The sequence below is a fragment of the Lactuca sativa genome, chromosome 9 (genome assembly GCF_002870075.4).
Source record: "Lactuca sativa cultivar Salinas chromosome 9, Lsat_Salinas_v11, whole genome shotgun sequence".
NCBI classification, from domain to species: Eukaryota; Viridiplantae; Streptophyta; class Magnoliopsida; order Asterales; family Asteraceae; genus Lactuca; species Lactuca sativa.
The window spans coordinates 124,162,571-124,185,304 of record NC_056631.2 but is presented as its reverse complement, the minus strand read 5'-3'; the positions used below and the strand labels follow the sequence as shown (position 1 = coordinate 124,185,304).

At 37.0% G+C, this 22,734-nt stretch overlaps 1 pseudogene; it reads right to left on the bottom strand.

The window, feature by feature from the left end:
• Positions 1-2,389: 2,389 nt before the first annotated feature.
• LOC128129098 (AT-hook motif nuclear-localized protein 10-like) lies at positions 2,390-22,388 on the bottom strand (annotated as a pseudogene).
• Positions 22,389-22,734: the final 346 nt, after the last annotated feature.

Genomic DNA, 22,734 nt, shown 5'->3' with positions numbered 1-22,734 from the left:
AGGGTTTTGTGCAACATTGTTATTCCAAGACTGTAGGACATTAGAGTTCGTTCCAGGAATAAAAATATTTTCTGCCAAAAATATCTCAGGACTATAAATAGAATTCTGAACCAAATTGGTTCATTTATTGAATTCCATTTAGAGAAAAGTCAAAATTCTCTCTCACGGATCTTCTGGTTTTATCCCAAATTGTGAGTAACTCTTTCTAGTAGTGTTAGAAAGCTTAAATTGTGTTCATAACATAGATTGCATAGCTAAATCATCCGATTTAGGAGTTTACTCCCCGAGGTGTTCTTGGGCGGTAAACTCCTAAAACCAAGCCTAGATTGTCCCCCGTGATGTACTACTGCCTTGGACATGTATAGCAGTGTAATAGGGACATGAAATCAACCTAGAATCACCCAAGTTTGGGAGTTCACGGCCCAAGAATATCTTAGGCCATAAACTCCCTTGAACATGTCAAAATGCTTTCAAACACCTCCTAAATCTTAGACTTCAATTAGGACAAGTTCCCTAAAATGTTTAAAGCCTAGAAAACATAAGGAATCACAAGGAAAAAGGAGTTTACGGCCAAGACAAACTCTTGGGCCGTAAACACCTATAAAGGGGTCAAATGAAACCCTAACTCCTTCCTTAAGCCAAGAGACCAATTTGGGCATGTACCTAAATGAGTTTTGGACTAGCTAACACACTTAGAACACCAAGAGTAAGGGAGTTTATGGCCCAAAAGGTTCTAGGGCCATGAACTCCATAAAATGGTGCCATAAACTCTTCTAAAGCCAAGTACAAAAGCCTAGTTTAGTTCCTAGTTAATTTAGAGACTTGAAAACACCATAAACACCCTCCCAAGGGAGTTTACGGCCGTAAACTCCAAGGGAATATGGTCCCAAGGCCATAAACTCCTTAAAGGAGTTAATATGGCACCCAAACACTTGATTTCACTACTAGAAAAAAGGCCTTTTACGACGCTCATTGCGCGTCATAAAACGCTCAGACGACGCGCAAATGCGTGTCAAGGAAGGCCCTGTCATAAAGAGAGACGACGGCTTTTGCGCGTCGTCTATAGACGACGCGCATTTACGACGCACATTTATGACGCGCAATTACGACGCGCGTTTACGACGCGCAATGCGTATCAAGGAAGGCCCTGTCATAAAGGAAGACGACACACATTCGCGTGTCGTAACCTTACGACGCGCGTGTTTAAGACACGCAATGCGTATCAAGAAAGCCCATGTCAAGAAAGGCCATGTCATAAATAAAGATGACACACATTTTTGCGTATCATAATTTTAAATGTTAAAAAAAATTATTTATGGGTTTACTAGTTTTCAAATTAAATTTGCATTTAATGTCCAATAATAGAAAATAATATATCATATACAAAAAATATAATCCATTACATAAAATTTAATGTCATACAAATAATTGTTCCATAGAAAAATAAAACAAATCAATAAAAGTTGTAACATAAATCTACAAACTAATAGCTCTAATAACCTAATGTGTGGCTCACTATAAACAAGATTTGTGTTGATTTTTTTAAATGTGTGCCTCACTTGTCTCCACTCTTCCTTAATAACACCACTTAAGGACTCTAAATCTATGAACTTGCTCACAATATCTATATTGCTTGCACAAAAAACATAAGTACAAAATAAGTGTGAAGATGGATTAAATAACTACAAAATAACAAGAAAAGGATGAAAAGTTTTTAGGAAATCATATGGACTTACCGAGCTGAAGGGTCATCCATGTGTTGTTCTTTCTGCAAATTACACCACATATTTCCGAATTAAATAAGACAGTAAGGTGACTGACTATGCTACAAAAAATGCAAAATTTACTCCTTTTTATCTTTATCACAAACTATTATGTGAATCTGATATGGTTGTATTTTTTTTATTCCATATGCACAAATAAGAAACCAACAAGTTAAATAAACCTCATCTTTTCAGAAAGTTTTATGTGAAACTGGCATGAGGCTTTTACCTTTTACCATGAAAAGATCACCGAATTAAGGATTTGCAAAAGAAGTCACAATAGAAAAAAGGTCCAATCCAGACCTAACAGCAAGAAAACAAGACAAAAAAGTTTTCATCATGACGCAAACTGATCCAGGATGTCAAGATATAGACAAGAAAAAAAAAAGCAATTATGCAACTAAAAGTCTTATAGATGTAATAAAACTTCTTCTTGTCACACATTATCATGTGGACTTTTACCATAAAAGAAGATCACAGAAAAGCCACAAAAGAGAGACAAAGGTCCATTCTACGTACAAGATTTCTTGGACCTATCAGCAAGAGAAGAAGACAAAATATTGACATCATGATGGAACTATTTCTTCCATTTCCACATTAATTCCAAAGACATTATTACTCTTGGATAATTAAATACGAACACCACATGTCATATATATAAAAATTTCTAAAAATACGCACACAATATTATTAACATTTTCAATAAAACCAACAACTCATAATTAACCCATCATCACATTTGTTGGCATACAACTACCCTTACACACTAATTTAGAAACTTAACCAAAAAAAAAAAGACAAGGTTCCTTCTCCTTCCTAATAGAGAGTTATGTTATGTTGCTTACAACACAAACAAATGGGATTTAGACATTTAGTTACCTCCACGGCATATTAGCCATACCTTGTGGATTACTGTTGTTACTGTGGACTAGCGAGCTCCCGATCCCTCCACCTGAAGATCCGCTTGTGGTCCCCACATTGACGGGAGTAGTGTTGACTATTTCCGCCTCTGTTTTTTTCTTTGTTTCTGACTTGCAGGAACAAAGCTACCAACAATCATCTGTAAAAGTTACCAAGATAAAAACAAAGTTTCTTAGGGTTTGGAATCAGGAGACAGGAATTAGGAATCAGGAATGGAATGGTTGATTCCATTCCATATTTATGGAAAGAAAGAAAAAAAACCTGAACGGGTGATGCAGCAGTGAGAAGGCCAGCCACATTACCACCTAAAACACGACCATCTGGCCCTGAAAGTGACACGCTTAAACCACCAGTCCTGCTTCTTTGCCCATCACTCTCACAAACCATAAATGAACCACAAAGAGACAAGATCTCAAATCGTCCCTGTATTTTTTATAAATAAATTAAATATTTTTTATACATCAAAAATAAATAAATAATGAATTTTCAAGAAAAAAAACATCGTATGTGACAGTTCCACCAGATGTTGCAGACTGTTGAAGTGTAACATTAGATATGGCGCCATTAGCTGATAGAATGCACACAGCTCGAGTGCTGTTTTGAGAAAACCACATCAATTTTCCCAACAGATCCTGCATTTAGATAAGAAATTACGAATTTTGGTAAATTAAAAATTTTCAGAAACATAAAAAGAATAATGATTGCACCTCTCCAGCTTTACATCAAGGATATGCGGCATGAACCCCACTCCTGGTGAACCTGAAAATGGTTTATGTTTGAATGAAATGTAGAAAAAATTGTAAGAAATTTCATGTTTTGTATGTTTTTATGAATTATTGTAACGCCTGTGTTTCCGGGATTGCCATTTTTAGCAATGTAATAGTCTAGGTTAACCTTTCTAACCCATTTTGAAATAATAAGAATGTATTATTTGAGTATTATGTGTTTTGTGCTTAATTGCTTAATTATGTGGTTTGATTAATTAAGAATAAAAATAAGCGTCAAAATTTAAGTGTAAAGTAAACTTAATATCTTTGGTTAATGTTGTAGTAGTTGAAACGAGGTTTTCGAATCTATATACAACGCCCAAATCTGACTTCGTATGAGGAACTTATGATTTATCGAAGTTTCGACTTAGCGGTGTGCAGCCTGAAATACTCGAATTGAGATCGAGCGGTTTTTAGCCGAAGCAATCTAAATGAGAATCGAAGATCTCATTGTTGGTATCGAAGCAATAAAAAGTTAGGCGAGAACGGACGTCAAACGAAGAAGTTATGAATTTATAACGAAGTTTTTCTGTCGCGGCCTATTAAAAATAAATAATAAAAATAAATTCAAAATTAGCCGACGGAGTCTAAACGAAAGTTGTAGAGCGTAGTCTCAGCTTTCCGTGGATATAAAGAACGTCGAAAACGGAGTTCGTATGAAGAAGATATGAATTTCCGAAGTTTGATAAATAAATTGTATTTATTTTTAAATCAAAAATCCGGCATTATCCGAAGCCGAGTCACCAGTCCGATCCGACGTACGCCCCGCGTACGCGAGAACGCCCCGCGTACTCCGGAAGTGTCGACACTTCGGATGACGCATGCAGTGACGATTTCGAAAGCAGTACGCGCTGCGTACTGCAGTACGCCCCGCGTACTCCGAGGCTCCAGCCTCTATAAAAGGGATCCGAAGGCAGCCGAGAGTTTTGCCAATTTCTTCTCTTCTCTCTCCCGTTTTGCATGCCAGAAATACCCCGAAGCCCCGGTATTATTCTCTAGCCCCGAGGAAAGTCCCGAGATCCCGAAGATCCCGAGAAGTGCGGTTCCCGAGTCGAAGCTCTGCCCGCGAGAAGTTTGATTTTTGAGGAGATCTTCCAGATCTGCTGTGGATTACTACTTCTGCAAGTCGTAGTGCTGTCCGATCATCTTCTGATCAAGTGAGTGTATACTACCTTTCATAAACACGATAATAATACAAGTGCGGTTTGAGTGTATTAAGTAAATTGTGGTTTATATGTGTGAAGGTATAGTTACTTTCTTCTAACGAGTAAGTATGAAGTATTTTATATGATATACTTGTTATGTGTATATTTTGTGATTGTATGCGTGAATGGATATTCACTTTATTCTATCTCATAGATCTGAATTGTTTTCTATGGAATACGTGTTATGTGGTATGCCTCATCTGTTATCTGGAATATATATTGAATGAAAATGATATACAGGTTTTAAACTATGTATGAAAATATATATTTTTGTCTACTAATATGTTGGGTAGAACATGGGTAGATAGTTGGTGTGTAATAAACAGATGAGAGGCCTCGATGTTGTTGTTGTTCTTGATCTAGTTATTCAGCGGAGTATGGATAACGACCACGGACTCTTTCTAGACAGTCTAGTGCAACGCTAGCAGGTTCATAACCTGTTGGTGTTGTGAACGATTTGTTCAACGGTGTACTCTATCCCCCTCATGGTTGCCTTTAGGATATCTATTGTTGAGGAAACCCCTTCGCAGTGATGTCCGTCCCGATGAAAATCCTAGATTAGGTCCCTTGAGATAGTTGTTGTTTTAGGAACGTAAAGTGAGGATAACGGGAATGGGTAATCGGGATAGTGATTGGTTGGTAAAATTAAATATAACTTATTTATTGTGGGTTGAAAGCCCTATATGCTCACCAGGCTCCCAAGCCTGACCCACTCAGTTTTATTTGTATTACAGGAAGTGGCACAAGGGCGTAAGATGGATGGATCATCTTGTTGTTTTGTTTACAAGTCTGTATATGTATATATTTGTTGAATGACTTGTAATGTTTATCGTTTATGCTTTATGGTCTGTATCAGAACATGACATCCCGAGTTTTGATTATATAATGAAATGCATCTCTTGATGAAATGCTTTGATAAATATTATTTTATCATGTTTTGTTTTGGGAACAAATTCCGTAACTCTTTCAAATCAAAAGGATTTACTCTGAAATTATTTAAAAGCATAAATGAAAATCGGTCTTTTCTGGCCGATATTTTGGGGATGTCACAGTTGGTATCAGAGCATTAGTTTAAGCGAACTAGGAATTTGTAAGATTTCTAGACTTAAACTTAGAATGCTAAGTGGAATGTTGAGATGTGTGTCTGTTGGATTTTAGACACGAGCACTAATTTATTTTAGGAAAGTTGCCTAAAATGCTTTTATGTGCTAAATGTTATATGTTGCCATATATGATATTAATTGTTCGGATCTACAGTCTGTTGCCGACCGGATCAGGAAACCTTATGTGTGTAGGATTCTAAGCGTATGTCTACGATATTAGAACTAGCATGTAAACGTTTCGGAGTGATAAGGATGATTTGAATATCTATCGTGAATGAGGATCTAATTTCACCTTATTCGGTGTGTAGATCAAAATGGTGAGAACAAGGAGTGGCGTTGGAAACGCGGATGAAAACAGGAATCAACCGCCAGTGATTGAGCAGATACCTATTGTAGCAGCAGCACCAGAACCAATAACAATGGCTGCGGTGCAAGCCATGATTCGGGCTATGCTAGCCGAACAAAGGGAGGAGATGCGACAAATGCTGCATAAAAATAAGGATGAACCTATCATACCTATTGAGGAACCTGAATTGATTCCCGAGCAATAGGAGGAAGGGAACAATAGTCGCATGGTGAGTCAAGTTGGGACTCAAGAAGAACGAATGAACGATCCAGAAAAGAGAAACAACAAGGATGGGCGTATGTACAAGAACTTCTTGGGCACCAAACCGCCAAGTCTTTCTGGGAGCCCAAAGCCTGTTGAGATAATGGATTGGATCTCCGAAATGGAGATGGTATTTGAAAGTTGCGACTGTAGCAACAAACAGAAGACCGTCTTTGCGGTTAGACAACTGAAGACTGGAGTCTTGAGTTGGTGGAAGTTGTTGGCAGATACTATGCCACGAGGAGAAGCCCTGAAAATGTCATGGGAGGAGTTCTTGGAATAGTTAAGGGTGCAGTATTGTTCGGAGATAGATCTGATTCATCTGAACAATGAGTTTCAAAACTTAAAGAAGGGGAAGATGAGCATAGATGACTATGCTACTGCATTTACTGAAAAGATGAAGTTATTTCCGTACCTAGTGCCAACGGAACTCTCCAAGATTGATAGGTTTGCTAATGGACTGCCTGCCGACTTTGGTCCGACAGTCAAAATGGCAACTACTCTGAAAACGGCTGTTTGTGCAGGTAAGAATGTGGAGGCCCAGCAGAAGGAAAAGGGTCTGGAAAGGATAGATGTTGGAGAAAAGAGGTAGTTCGATGGAACTTCAGGGTCCAACAAGAAAAACAAGTTCTCGAAGTCTGGTTCGAGGGGAGGTGGAGGTGAAGCGAAATAGTACGACAAATGTAAGAAGAAGCATCATGGAAAATGTGAGGTGGCGAACACATGCTACAAGTGTGGAAAGCCAGGGCACTATGCCAATGAGTGTACCCTCACTAAGAAAGTTTGTTATGGTTGTGGTGAGGAGGGTCATATGTCGAGGGACTGCCCAAAGAAGAAGGAGGCAGCTAGACCCAACATTCCGCCAAAGCCAAAGGCGAGAGCATTCCAGATGACACTGGAAGCTGCTAAAGATGAAGCTGATGTCGCTTCAGGTACCTTTCTCGTTAACGAATTGCCTGCCCAAATTTTATTTGATTCTGGAGCCAACTACTCCTTTATATCGCATGAATTTGGTAGAAAGCTAGCTTTGCCTGTTGTTAGACTAGATAATGCCTTATTAGTCGAAGTTGCTAGTGGCAAGTTTGTACCTGTTAGCTATCGCATGAAAAACATCTTAATTGATCTGAATGGGAATAAGTTCCACGAGGAATTATTGCCTATCGAACTTAATGGTTTCGACATCGTATTGGGAATGGATTGGCTTAGCGCCAACGACGCCGAAATTTTATGCAAGAAGAATATAGTCAAAGTAAACCCGCCTAGGAAAGATTCGTTTATGGTGTATGGAGATAAACGCAGAGTGAATTCTGGAATCATTTCATTGATGAAAGCCAGAAAATGTTTGACCAAGGGGTGTACATCATATTTAGCATTCGTGATTGATGCTAAGAAGGAAAAGAAGGTGATGCAGAATATTCCAGTGGTGTGTGATTATCCGGAAGTATTTCCCGAAGATCTTCCTGGATTACCGCCTGATCGACAAGTGGAATTCCGTATTGACTTGTTGCCAGGAACGACGCCAATTGCAAAAGCACCTTATCGATTAGCACCGACGGAGATGAAGGAGCTAATGATGCAACTTCAGGAGTTATTGGACAAAGGTTTCATTAGACCTAGTTCATCACCCTGGGGAGCTCCGGTGCTATTTGTAAAGAAGAAAGATGGAAGTATGAGAATGTGCATTGATTACCGAGAGCTGAACAAGGCAACAATAAAGAATAGATATCCGTTGCCAAGGATTGATGACCTGTTTGATCAATTGCAAGGTTCGAGCTATTTCTCGAAGACCGATCTAAGGTCAGGATATCATCAGCTAAAAGTAAGAGAGCAGGATATAGAGAAGACTGCATTCAGAACACGATATGGACACTACGAGTTCTTGGATATGTCGTTTGGACTAACCAATGCTCCGGCAGCATTCATGGATTTGATGAATAGGGTTTGTAATACGTTCCTTGATAAATCCGTGATAGTGTTCATAGACGACATTCTGATTTACTCGAAAAGCCAAGAGGAGCATGGCAGACACTTGCGAGAAGTGTTAGAAGTCTTGAAGAAGGAGAAGCTGTATGCTAAGTTCTCCAAATGTGACTTTTGGATTCGTGAAGTCCAATTCTTGGGTCACGTGGTCAACCAAGAAGGGATAATGGTTGATCCAGCGAAGATCGAAGCTGTAACGAAGTGGGAACAACCGAAAAGTCCCACGGAGATCCGAAGCTTTTTAGGATTAGTCGGGTATTACCGAAGGTTTATCCAAGGCTTTTCTTCGATTGCTACTCCGTTGACAGCTTTAACCCACAAAGGAGCTATTTATGCTTGGAGTGAGAAGCATAAAGAAGCATTCGAGAAGCTAAAGAAGAAGCTATGCGAGGCACCGATACTTTCTCTACCCGATGGAGTTGAAGACTTCGCTGTTTATAGCGATGCGTCTGGGGTTGGATTGGGTTGTGTTTTGACCCAAAGAGAAAAGTGTTGGATTAATGTCTAAGTCCATAACTATATTTGGTAAGACTTGACCCGACCCGGCATGGTCCATTTGGGTTGCATACCATCATGCACTTGGATAGACTATAATGAGAGAAATAAGACACTTATGGTTATTAATATATTATAAGTTCTAGTATATTAATAATAAGAATAATAAGATTATTTAATTAGTATTGATCAAGAATTAATCTAGGATTAATTAAGTGATCAAAAGAAGACTAATTAAATATATGGGTTGATTGTGTAAATCATCCATACTTGTATAGTGGGCTAATGCTCCATGGATAATCAAGTTGGGCTAAAACCCATAGGATGGTCCATGGATGCTCCATGGTGTATTTGTACCCATGGATCCAAGGAAATGGAAAGCCATGACAATTAAGAGTTTACCCTAATTGTGTAACTATATAAGCATCTTATTATTGAGGAAAAATTGGCCACTAGAGATAGTGAAGAAAGGGCTAGCCGATTTTGAAAAGTGTAGAATTCTCTCAAATCATTCCAAGTGTTTTGATGATTGTGATTCCATTTGAGGTGTCACACTTGGGGCACTAGGCACTCAAGCTTCATGAAGACTTTCTACATCAAAGAGGTATGTATTCTATCTTGCTATAGTCATTGTTTTGTATGCTAGATTAGAATAATACCTTGGAAGTTCTTATTTGCATGTATAATAGAGAAAACATAGATCCAAGGTATTTAGGGTTGCATGTACACTTAGGAGTGTTAGAATGCTCAAAACCCAACAGTGGTATCAGAGCCACGGGTTGTTTTCTGTTATATTGATGCAAATATTTTATTTTCAAAGTTGAAAAAAAAAAGAAAAAAAAACATGAAGTTCGTCAAATTTTAAGATAATTACTTGCTCTTGTGAAAAACTAATTATTTGTAAAATTTGAATAATTTGCTTTATGAGTTGAATTAGGTCAAATTTAATAAAAGATAAAATAATATGATTATTTTATTAGTTTTAAAAGTTTGATCTAAAGAGTTTTATTTTTTGAAACCTCCATAAGTTATGGATATGAAAAGGTTTTAAAAAAAAAATTGATTCAAAGTTTTATGGAGTTACAAAAAATTTGGTGTTACTTAGGCCAATTGGATAAAGTGTTTTTCTTGAAATTGGTAAGTTGTGATGTTTTGGATAAAACAAAGACCAACTTAGGCCAATTGGATAAAGTGTTTTTCTTGATTAGAATCCGCACTATCTCTTGGATGTTTGACAAGGGAGTCTTATATGTCAAGAGGACAGTGGGAGTCTTAAAGGTCTTGAAAGTCTCAAGAAATAATCAAGAATCAAACCTAAAGTTCTTCTCTAGCACACAATTTGAGGTTTATAATCTATTGTGTTGACATATCTGTGCCCATTCCAGTTAAAGTTGGCTTTGCATATGAGTTCTTAGAGTTCTCAGTTTGTTGCATAACAACTTGGAAGCAATGGCAGGCCCTTGAGCTGCTAGGTGGCAAGAAGTTAAGATTGAGTTCAATCCATATGGTTTTGGATTTGTCATTATCTTTGTCTTATGATTATGGTTTGACAAATTCATATGGGTAGGAACTCATACACCATATAAATCTAAGTGTCATAAGGTTTCTCTCCGATTCATGAAAATGATGGTGAGGAAACACTTTCACTAAGTAGATTTTATATAGATAGCAATTGTGATATTTGCATTCTCAAAGTCGTTAGTGGAGCGCGTGTGGTTAACCGGCACACTAACCTGGACTTGTGAGAAGTGGCAAAAAGGTCTAACCATTATGATTACGGCATACCTCTTCATAATTGTTTAGACTCACAAGTGTGCTATCTAAGGGAAGGTGTATGATTTTGATACAACTTTATCAAAACAATCTAGCATCAGAAATCTGAACTTTGGTAAGAAAGTCAATGAAGTATTGATTTCTAGAAGTCCAGCTGATTTCTGAGTACATGTCAAAGCTAGTGGGAGCATAAGTGTTATGCTAATAATCATCATGTTAGTGGGAGCATGATAATTATGATAAGTATTGCAAGTTAGCAATGTTAATTATAGAAAACAAAAGTTTCAATTGGGAAAAAGTTGTTTTGCTATAATTAAGGGAGAGGAAATTATGCTTCATCTCAAATCTATAAGCTTAGATCGTGAGGTTTTTATCATTTAGTCAAGGATATATATGAATTTTATGTTGAGCCATTCCAACATGAAATTCATATATATCCTTGACTAAATGATAAAAACCTCACGATCTAAGCTTATAGATTTGAGATGAAGCATAATTTCCTCTCCCTTAATTATAGCAAAACAACTTTTTCCCAATTGAAACTTTTGTTTTCTATAATTAACATTGCTAACTTGCAATACTTATCATAATTATCATGCTCCCACTAACATGATGATTATTAGCATAACACTTATGCTCCCACTAGCTTTGACATGTACTCAGAAATCAGCTGGACTTCTAGAAATCAATACTTCATTGACTTTCTTACCAAAGTTCAGATTTCTGATGCTAGATTGTTTTGATAAAGTTGTATCAAAATCATACACCTTCCCTTAGATAGCACACTTGTGAGTCTAAACAATTATGAAGAGGTATGCCGTAATCATAATGGTTAGACCTTTTTGCCACTTCTCACAAGTCCAGGTTAGTGTGCCGGTTAACCACACGCGCTCCACTAACGACTTTGAGAATGCAAATATCACAATTGCTATCTATATAAAATCTACTTAGTGAAAGTGTTTCCTCACCATCATTTTCATGAATCGGAGAGAAACCTTATGACACTTAGATTTATATGGTGTATGAGTTCCTACCCATATGAATTTGTCAAACCATAATCATAAGACAAAGATAATGACAAATCCAAAACCATATGGATTGAACTCAATCTTAACTTCTTGCCACCTAGCAGCTCAAGGGCCTGCCATTGCTTCCAAGTTGTTATGCAACAAACTGAGAACTCTAAGAACTCATATGCAAAGCCAACTTTAACTGGAATGGGCACAGATATGTCAACACAATAGATTATAAACCTCAAATTGTGTGCTAGAGAAGAACTTTAGGTTTGATTCTTGATTATTTCTTGAGACTTTCAAGACCTTTAAGACTCCCACTGTCCTCTTGACATATAAGACTCCCTTGTCAAACATCCAAGAGATAGTGCGGATTCTAATCAAGAAAAACACTTTATCCAATTGGCCTAAGTTGGTCTTTGTTTTATCCAAAACATCACAACTTACCAATTTCAAATGTACAAGAGTAGAAAACTTTTACTCTTACATTTGACAAGTGTTTTAAACCTTCTTTAAGACATGTCACTCAAATGACAATCTTGGAGTATGACTCTAAGACTTGTATTGGAACGAAGTATGACTCATCTTCTTGATTTAACCATTTCAACAATTCAAGTTCCTCTTCTTAGTCATAAGAATGCACTAAGATTTCCTTAGAGAACTAATTTTGATATGGTTTCTTAATCATTAAGATGATCACAAAACTGATACTAAAGTACTCTCCCATCTTTTCAGATTTGAGAAACTTTTATCCTTCTGCCTTATTTGATTCTTCTTATCGATCTTTAGTGGTGGACTTAATCAGTGCACAAGAATGTGTACTCGATCCCTAAGTCCTTTACTTGACTCACACATCCATGTGAACAAGTAATTAGTCTTAATTTTCCAAAACTTGAAAGTTCTCATTCATTATGCTATACAACTTGCATGATTCCAAGTTCCGGTCCAATTGAAACTTGGGTGATGAGAATCTTTCCTTATTTGGTAAATTTAGACATTACCACAAATGAAAGAATCAATTTCATACTTCCACTCTTGCTACTAATGGAATCTTATAAGCAACAAAAATTTCCACAGATGCCATTGTAAGGATATTTTAAAATAAATAAAATCAAAAATTTCCTTTTATTTTAAAACTTTGCGGAAAAACTATCCTTACAATCCATATGAAAACTTGTTGTTATCTATTCCTAAGCAATATCTCATAACTCCTAAGAAGTAGCTCAAGAATCCGATTTTTCAAACTATGCGATAGAAATCCATCTATGCGATCAGATTCAGCATATTCTTCCTTTAAGTTTCTTCACTTTCCTTTGATTCTTAAACCATCACCATGCGACCCGGTCACATCATGTATCAAGAATCTCAGAATAGAAACTTAACAGAGTTAGATAGTGGATTTTACCTGAAGTAGAGTCAAATTTATTGACTTTAACATCCTTAGGTAAATTTGGCAGCTTCGCAACCAATGCCCTTTCTTTGGCAATACAAACATATGGACCCTTTGATAATGGTACACAGGACTATCACAGACTTAGCTTTTCTCTTTACCATTTGGTCAACCGAGTTGACTATAGCCGATCCCTTTCCATTGGGAAGAGAATGCTTTACTGGATATCCAATGTCATCATTGTCAATGTCCATAAAGTTTTAGGAAGTTGATCTTAACAAATAGATAAGATCATTAAGGGTCTTGTCATAGTCTTTTTCATAGGTGTTCCAAAAGAACTCACTATGTGACTTAGAAAGTAGTTGAACCACCAACTTTCTCAAGACTTTGACACCCAACTCTCCCGGCTTGTCAATATGTGACTACATCTCCAAGATGTGTCCACACCTAGACCTTGCCTTGCCAATAGGGCCTGAGTGACCTTAAACTTTTCAAGAACTTGTGGGTTAGGGAGAATAATTTGAAGAGGTGAAGAAGTATGATATCCATGGGACATCATCTTCATTAGGAAACCTTGTTTCAAGAGATTTGGGAAGATCATAGGTGTCTAAACCAGACATCTTTTAGGAGATATTCAAGATAGTTGATTTTAAAGTCCTTAATATGACACCCAATATGAAAATATTAAGGCTAGGACCCAACAAACTATTTTATAACTTAGAAGAGGTATGCCGTAATCCAAGCTATAAAATATTTGAAGGTAGGTGAATGACGATTCACCAATTTCCATCAAGATAAACGAAATGTATTATTAGGTTTTAATTGGTTTTGAAACTCCTAGATCTTTGAGATTCATTGAACTTTTCAAAGGCATGTTTCAATCTCGAGTGTGCCCTTTAGGTTTTGTGACTGGGATGCCGAGGATCACAAAACAAGGTGTGAAGTAACCATGCAAATCACTTGGTACCCTTAATAAATTACCCCTCAATCGATGTGCCGGTTAACCACACACGCTCCATCGATACTATGATAAATATTAAGTCACCCTTTACCTACCTTGTTAAGTCCAAGTTAGTGTGCCGGTTAACCACACACGCTCCACTAACGACTTAGACAAAGTGTAAAGTGTAATTTCATGGATTAGCACCTTATTCACATTTTTCCTAAGTAACTAAGATTGGGTATTATTAAGAGTTTAGTTACTTAGTATTTTTCATTAATACTTTTAATGAAGGGAGAATTCTAGTCCTGTCAAACCCGTTCGGCTAACGACCCTCCACCAGTCAAGCAAGCGGTGGGTGAGAGTGGACACCCATTAAGTTGCCATTTTATAGGCAACAACCTTATACCCACCTTATAGACCGGCTTCGTGAATGAGGCGTACTAGCGGTAAGACTGACTTTACTCTTATACATATATATATTATTAACTTATAATATTATAAAGTATAAGGGTTGAATTTTAACTTTTAAAATTCTAAGGGCTAACTTGGAATTAAAGTATTCATTAGAGAAAACTTTACAAATTCCAAAACTTGAGGGCAAGTTTTGAAACTATTCAAAACTAATTAATTCCATAACTTATGTGTTTAAAGTAGTTTTAATCCAAAAACTCTTCAAGTTCCATAACTTGAGGACAAGTTATGGAAGACTTTAAACTAATAAAAGAATTAACTTTTCTTTATTTTATAACTTATGGAATTAATTAAGGTTACACCTTTTTTTTATTTTATTTTATTTTATTAAATGAAGAGACTCTTGGTCCTCCATAACTTGAGGACAAGTTATGGAGTCATAAAACCATTTAATTAGAACTAGACTCTTCATTTTTGTAACCTTTGCCAATTTTTATGAGTTTTATGATTCTTAAATGTGACTTTTCATATAACTTGAGGACAAGTTACAAAAACACATTTTAGAATCAATTCTTAGATTAATTTGGATTAAAACCAACTATCACATAATTTTATTCATTAATCTAAATTCACTCATAATTTTATTCATGATAATTATGATAAGTATTGCAAGTTAGCAATGTTAATTATAGAAAACAAAAGTTTCAATTGGGAAAAAGTTGTTTTGCTATAATTAAGGGAGAGGAAATTATGCTTCATCTCAAATCTATAAGCTTAGATCGTGAGGTTTTTATCATTTAGTCAAGGATATATATGAATTTCATGTTGGAATGGCTCAACATAAGGAAATTTTGTATATGGGTCCATTATTTGCGTTCTAAAATTCGATTATGATTACGGCATCCCTTTTCATAATCTGAATTATGAGAACTTGGCAAATTGAAATGGAAATATTATAGCAAAAGACTGGTTTAGTCTTTATGTAAGACATCATGAATCGTGTCCCATATGCTTCGGATATAGGATCGATTACATGTGCTATATTCATCCGCTCTAAAATTTTCCAAATGCCTGGGGCATTAAGAAGGGAAAAGGTTTAGAACTGGATATGACTAAAAGGATTAAACAATTGTCGAGGACAATCTAAGGTTTACCAAAGATTGGTTGCTCAAGGACAATTGGAAGTATAGTGATAATTCTGGAAGGACCATATTGACATAATCTGTAAGGAGGCAACTCTTGTTCAGAAGTGATAGTCAAAATGGAATCTGGAAATGTTTCAAAGTTAGAATTTTCAATCTGTGTAAGATTAAGGAAACTTAATGCAAGAAGGATATTTCCAAGGAGTTTATCTCCTTTGGAATACTCTGTAATGATTGTTGTCAAGTCTTTCTGACTTTGTGCATAATCATTACAAGAGGATCAATGCATATAAGTTTAGAATCTAACAGATTTCAGTAAATGGCATGAATTTGGAATTCTTGCATTTGCAGTAAGGATTTGGGAGTGTGAAAAGAGAATCATTGAAGTTATGTTCAATTGATCTAGTTCACAAAGTAAAGATCATAGACAAACATAGTATGCATACTTGGTGTGTGGCATGACTAGTGTTTAAGAAAACATAGTGTACATGCTTGGAGCATGGGACAAGTATTGTTTTAAATTCAAGAATAAAGTTGATAGCTGAAACAGTGTACAATGAATAATGTGTAATCATATGGTGATAAATAAAAGGTGTTTTATTTATGTTCAAAGGGTTGATACCATATTGGATTCAATTATTATTGTGTTTCACTTTGCATGTTTTGACTTCCCGAATAAACTGGGTTATTCTTCCGGAATGACTAAGTTATTCAAACCATCCACAGTCAGTCATATTTTGGAAGTAGATATGAATTAAGACTGTCATGATGGGTTGTAGAGGTCTAAGGTGTTGGACAAGGCTACAACAATCATGAGTGCTCATAAGTTCTGAGTATTGGATTCAACCCGCGCTCATTGGAATCACTTCATGGATTTTATCACGAGTGATCATGAGACGATAATATCTTATATTCTTCAAACCTAGAGATATGAGTTGTTACTATGAGTTGATAGTACATTGATAGCACGAAAACGCATTTGGTAACTCGGTGCTATAAAACGTGCCTTTGTGTATGATTCAACAAGTAGTAGAACAAGCCATATGAGTCGAAGTTTATCCGTTCCTTTTACCTTCGGGATAAAAGCGATATCTGTGGGCCCCTCGATGATTTGATGATGACAAATGGAAGTGCTCGGCCGGGCCAGGACTGATTTGATTTGTTCAATTAGTCAGTTGTCATAAATCGGAAATCGGGAAACAACAAATGGACAGAGAGAATGATTATAATCCATGTCTCAGTCCATATGATATCTAGAATGGAGGAATATATGATCCCTTATCTAATGGACAAGTCATTGACAAAGGTCAGAGTTCATCGACAAGGTCAGAGTTCGACAGAAGCTTTTGAGAGCTACGATTGCCAGTTGGTTCCTGAAGTCATACGCAATAATAGTTTTAGACTTATCCAAGTGGGAGACTGTTGGATTAATGTCTAAGTCCATAACTATATTTGGTAAGACTTGACCCGACCCGGCATGGTCCATTTGGGTTGCATACCATCATGCACTTGGATAGACTATAATGAGAGAAATAAGACACTTATGGTTATTAATATATTATAAGTTCTAGTATATTAATAATAAGAATAATAAGATTATTTAATTAGTATTGATCAAGAATTAATCTAGGATTAATTAAGTGATCAAAAGAAGACTAATTAAATATATGGGTTGATTGTGTAAATCATCCATACTTGTATAGTGGGCTAATGCTCCATGGATAATCAAGTTGGGCTAAAACCCATAGGATGGTCCATGGATGCTCCATGGTGTATTTGTACCCATGGATCCAAGGAAATGGAAAGCCATGACAATTAAGAGTTTACCCTAATTGTGTAACTATATAAGCATCTTATTATTGAGGAAAAATTGGCCACTAGAGATAGTGAAGAAAGGGCTAGCCGATTTTGAAAAGTGTAGAATTCTCTCAAATCATTCCAAGTGTTTTGATGATTGTGATTCCATTTGAGGTGTCACACTTGGGGCACTAGGCACTCAAGCTTCATGAAGACTTTCTACATCAAAGAGGTATGTATTCTATCTTGCTATAGTCATTGTTTTGTATGCTAGATTAGAATAATACCTTGGAAGTTCTTATTTGCATGTATAATAGAGAAAACATAGATCCAAGGTATTTAGGGTTGCATGTACACTTAGGAGTGTTAGAATGCTCAAAACCCAACAAAAAGGTGATAGCATATGCGTCTCGACAACTGAAAGAGCATGAAAAGAACTACCCGACTCATGATTTGGAGTTGGCAGCGGTAGTTTTCGCTCTGAAAATATGGAGGCATTACCTCTATTGCACGAAGTGCAAACTTTTCACTGATCATAAGAGTCTCCAATATCTCTTTAATCAGAAGGAATTGAATATGAAGCAACGACGCTGGCTAGAATTACTTAAAGACTACGACTACGAGATACTTTACCACCCCGGTAAAGCTAATGTTGTTGCTGATGCTCTCAGTCGGAAAGTCAATCTTGAAAGGAAAAGGCCAAGAGCGTTGAGAATTGAAGTTGTCTCGACTATTTTGGAAAGTATAAAGAAAGCTCAGAGCGAAGCTTCTGAGAAGAATGACCGAAGGGAGGAACGTTTGGGCAAAACGTTGGTGTTCGGTGTAAACATTCATGGACTGAAGGTGTTCCAAGATCGGATTTGGATACCTAAGACAGGAGGAGTCAGAGATCTTCTGATGGAAGAAGCTCACAAGACCATGTACTCGATTCATCCGGGTAGCACTAAAATGTATAGGGACCTGAAACCCTACTACTGGTGGCCGACGATGAAGCTTGATGTTCCAAAGTATGTGGCCGAGTGTGTGACTTGTGCGAGAGTCAAGACACAACATCAGAAACCGTACGGGAGTTTAGAACCTTTGTCTGTGCCTATGGGTAAGTGGGAAGACATTGCTATGGATTTTGTCACTAAACTGCCAAGAACAAAGAATGGTCACGACATGATTTGGGTGGTCGTTGATCGATTCACTAAGAGTGCGCATTTCATAGCGGCCAAGGAGAAATGGTCCATGGAGAAGCTTGCGAATTCTTATGTGAAGGAAATTGTGAGGCTTCACGGTGTTCCGTTAACGATTGTGTTGGATCGTGATAGCCGTTTCACATCAAGGTTTTGGAAAAGTCTATATGAGGAATTGGGTACCAAGTTGTGTTTAAGTACAGCTTACCATCGCAGACTGATGGTCAAAGCGAACGAACGATACAAACACTTGAAGATATGTTGAGAGCATGTACTCTGGAATTCCTAGGTAATTGGGATGAACATTTACCGTTGGTAGAATTTTCCTATAATAATAGTTTCCACTCGAGCATTAAGATGGCACCTTACCAAGCTTTGTATGGACAGAAGTGTCATACGCCGTCTTGTTGGCTTGAGGCTGGGGAAAAGCAGTTTATGGGACCGGAGTTGGTTCATCAAACTGCTGAAAAGTTGAAATAATTAGGGAAAGAATGTTAGCAGCTCAGGATCGTCAAAAGAGCTATGCTGACAAGAAGCGAAGACCGATGACTTTTGAGGTTGGGGATTCGGTTTTGCTTAAGGTCTCACCGTGGAAGGGACATATATGATTTGGTAAAAGGGGAAAGTTGAGTCCAAGGTTTATTGGACCGTTTAAAGTTCTTCAGAGGATTGGGAACCAAGCTTACAAGCTCGAATTACCAGAAGAACTGAATGGAATTCATAACACTTTTCATGTGTGTTATTTGAGGATGTTCACGGGAGAAGTTCCCGACATAATTCCAATCTCTGAATTGAGAATTGATGAGAACAAAAGGTTGATTGAAGAACCAGAGGCAATTGTTGACCGAAAGACTAAGAAATTGCAACGCAAGATGGTTGGGTTAGTGCTTGTCCGATGGAAACACACGAATGTGCCGAATCTCACCTGGGAGACGGAGAGTGACATGATGGGTCGCTATCCGCATTTGTTTGTTGATGTATGATTCCGGGGACGGAATCATTCTAAGGTGGAGAGAATTGTAACGCCTGTGTTTCCGGGCATGCCATTTTTAGCAATGTAATAGTCTAGGTTAACCTTTGTAACCCATTTTGAAATAATAAGAATGTATTATTTGAGTATTATGTGTTTTGTGCTTAATTGCTTAATTATGTGGTTTGATTAATTAAGAATAAAAATAAGCGTCAAAATTTAAGTGTAAAGTAAACTTAATATCTTTGGTTAATGTTGTAGTAGTTGAAACAAGGTTTTCGAATCTATATAGAACACCCAAATCTGACTTCGTATGAGGAAGTTATGATTTATCGAAGTTTCGACTTAGCGGTGTGCAGCCTGAAATACTCGAATTGAGATCGAGCGGTTTTTAGCCGAAGCAATCTAAATGAGAATCGAAGATCTCATTGTTGGTATCGAAGCAATAAAAAGTTAGGCGAGAACGGACGTCAAACGAAGAAGTTATGAATTTATAACGAAGTTTTTCTGTCGCGGCCTATTAAAAATAAATTCAAAATTAGCTGACGGAGTCTAAACGAAAGTTGTAGAGCGTAGTCTCACCTTTCCGTGGATATAAAGAACGTCGAAAACGGAGTTCGTATGAAGAAGATATGAATTTCCGAAGTTTGATAAATAAATTGTATTTATTTTTAAATCAAAAATCCGGCATTATCCGAAGCCGAGTCACCAGTCCGATTCGACGTACGCCCCACGTACGCGAGAACGCCCCGCGTACTCCGAAAGTGTCGACACTTCGGATGACGCATGCAGTGACGATTTCGGAAGCAGTACGCTCCGCGTACTCCGAGGCTCCAGCCTCTATAAAAGGGATCCGAATGCAGCCGAAAGTTTTGCCAATTTCTTCTCTTCTCTCTCCCGTTTTGCGTCGTTTTGCGTGCCAGAAATACCCCGAAGCCCCGGTATTATTCTCTAGCCCCGAGGCAAGTCCCAAGATCCCGAAGATCCCAAGAAGTGCGGTTCCCGAGTCGAAGCTCTGCCCGCGAGAAGTTCGATTTTTGAGGAGATCTTCCAGATCTGCTGTGGATTACTACTTCTGCAAGTCGTAGTGTTGTCCGATCATCTTCTGATCAAGTGAGTGTATACTACCTTTCATAAACACGATAATAATACAAGTGCGGTTTGAATGTATTAAGTAAATTGTGGTTTATATTTGTGAAGGTATAGTTACTTTCTTCTAACGAGTAACTATGAAGTATTTTATATGATATACTTGTTATGTGTATATTTTGTGATTGTATGCGTGAATGGATATTCACTTTATTCTATCTCATAGATCTGAATTGTTTTCTATGGAATACGTGTTATGTGGTATGCCTCATCTATTATCTGGAATATATATTGAATGAAAATGATATACATGTTTTAAACTATGTATGAAAATATATATTTTTGTCTACTAATATGTTGGGTAGAACATGGGTAGATAGTTGGTGTGTAATAAACAGATGAGAGGCCTCGATGTTGTTGTTGTTGTTGATCTAGTTATTCAGCGGAGTATGGATAACGACCACGGACTCTTTCTAGACAGTCCAGTGGAACGCTAGCAGGTTCATAACCTGTTGGTGTTGTGAACGATGTGTTCAACGGTGTACTCTATCCCCCTCATGGTTGCCTTTAGGATATCTATTGTTGAGGAAACCCCTTCGCAGTGATGTCCGTCCCGATGAAAATCCTAGATTAGGTCCCTTGAGATAGTTGTTGTTTTAGGGACGTAAAGTGAGGATAACGGGAATGGGTAATCAGGATAGTGATTGGTTGGTGAAATTAAATATAACTTATTTATTGTGGGTTGAAAACCCTATATGCTCACCAGGCTCCCAAGCCTGACCCACTCAGTTTTATTTGTATTACAGGAAGTGGCACAAGGGCGTAAGATGGATGGATCATCTTGTTATTTTGTTTACAAGTCTGTATATGTATATATTTGTTGAATGAATTGTAATGTTTATCGTTTATGCTTTATGGTCGGTATCGGAACATGACATCCCGAGTTTTGATTATATAATGAAATGCATCTCTTGATGAAATGTTTTGATAAATATTATTTTATCATGTTTTGTTTTGGGAACAAATTCCGCAACTCTTTCAAATCAAAAGGATTTACTCTGAAATTATTTAAAAGCATAAATGAAAATCGGTCTTTTCTGGCCGAGATTTTGGGGATGTCACAATTATGATATAACGAATTGAGAAAGATAAACTAGGGAATGGAAATCCCAAGATAGAATGCTAATCTTATTATACAGGTTTAAAATTGTAAATTCTCACCAGTATAAGCAACTGAGGCTGCTTTCTTTACGCATATGAAAGAAGATCAAATAGTGGCTCAAAGAATAAGTTGTGAATCGTGGTGTAAGGGCCTAAAGCAATAATCTGCTCAAAGATGGCATGGATAGAATTAGAGAGAATAATAGATTTATTAATAACTTATTATGTTTTCTAACATTTGATATGCATGAAACATCTTTTGTTTATAATTACATATTACCATTTGGAGAATAGATACTGAGATACATAGGAACAGATGAAATATGTTTGGTATGACTTGTCACTCTGTCAGTTTCATCAGCAAACTCCTTCCTCAAAGCAACTACAAAAGTATATAATATATAAGAAGATTATGCAGAGAGATTGAGAATTACAAAAGGATCATAAGCTTTTTAGTCATAATACCAAAATCAGTGAACCACTTTCATAGAATGTGAGCAAACTCTGTATATTCTTTTCCTTCTTTAATCTTATAAAGAAGTAGAACAAGAGGACGAGTGACAATTCCTACAAAATAGATGTTAATTAATCAAATTTTATATTCAAAATTTTGAATCAGAAAATTTTGAAGATACAATAATTACCAGAACCACAAGGCAAAAAATCCAACACACACTCATGATGAATCCTGTTAGAACTACTGGTCGTTGCTATGTTTTAGGGGGCTTTATTTCGACTATGTAATGGACTAGTGATAGTCACGAGGTCCTAAAGAGTAGGATTAACCAGAGAGGGAGATGAATGTTAGGAAAGAGAAATGAAATTGGATGATTTAAAGGGATAAAGGATTTGCAGGAGTACATTAGAGTGAAAGGACATAGTGTGATGTTAGTAGATCAATAGAGTCTGTTTCATTCTGAACTTCACAACCACCACACTTAGATTTCCCACCACTATCCATCCCCAACGTCGCCGTCAGATAAAACAACACGTCCCTTATAAAAGGCGCAGGGGAGACGGAAAAGG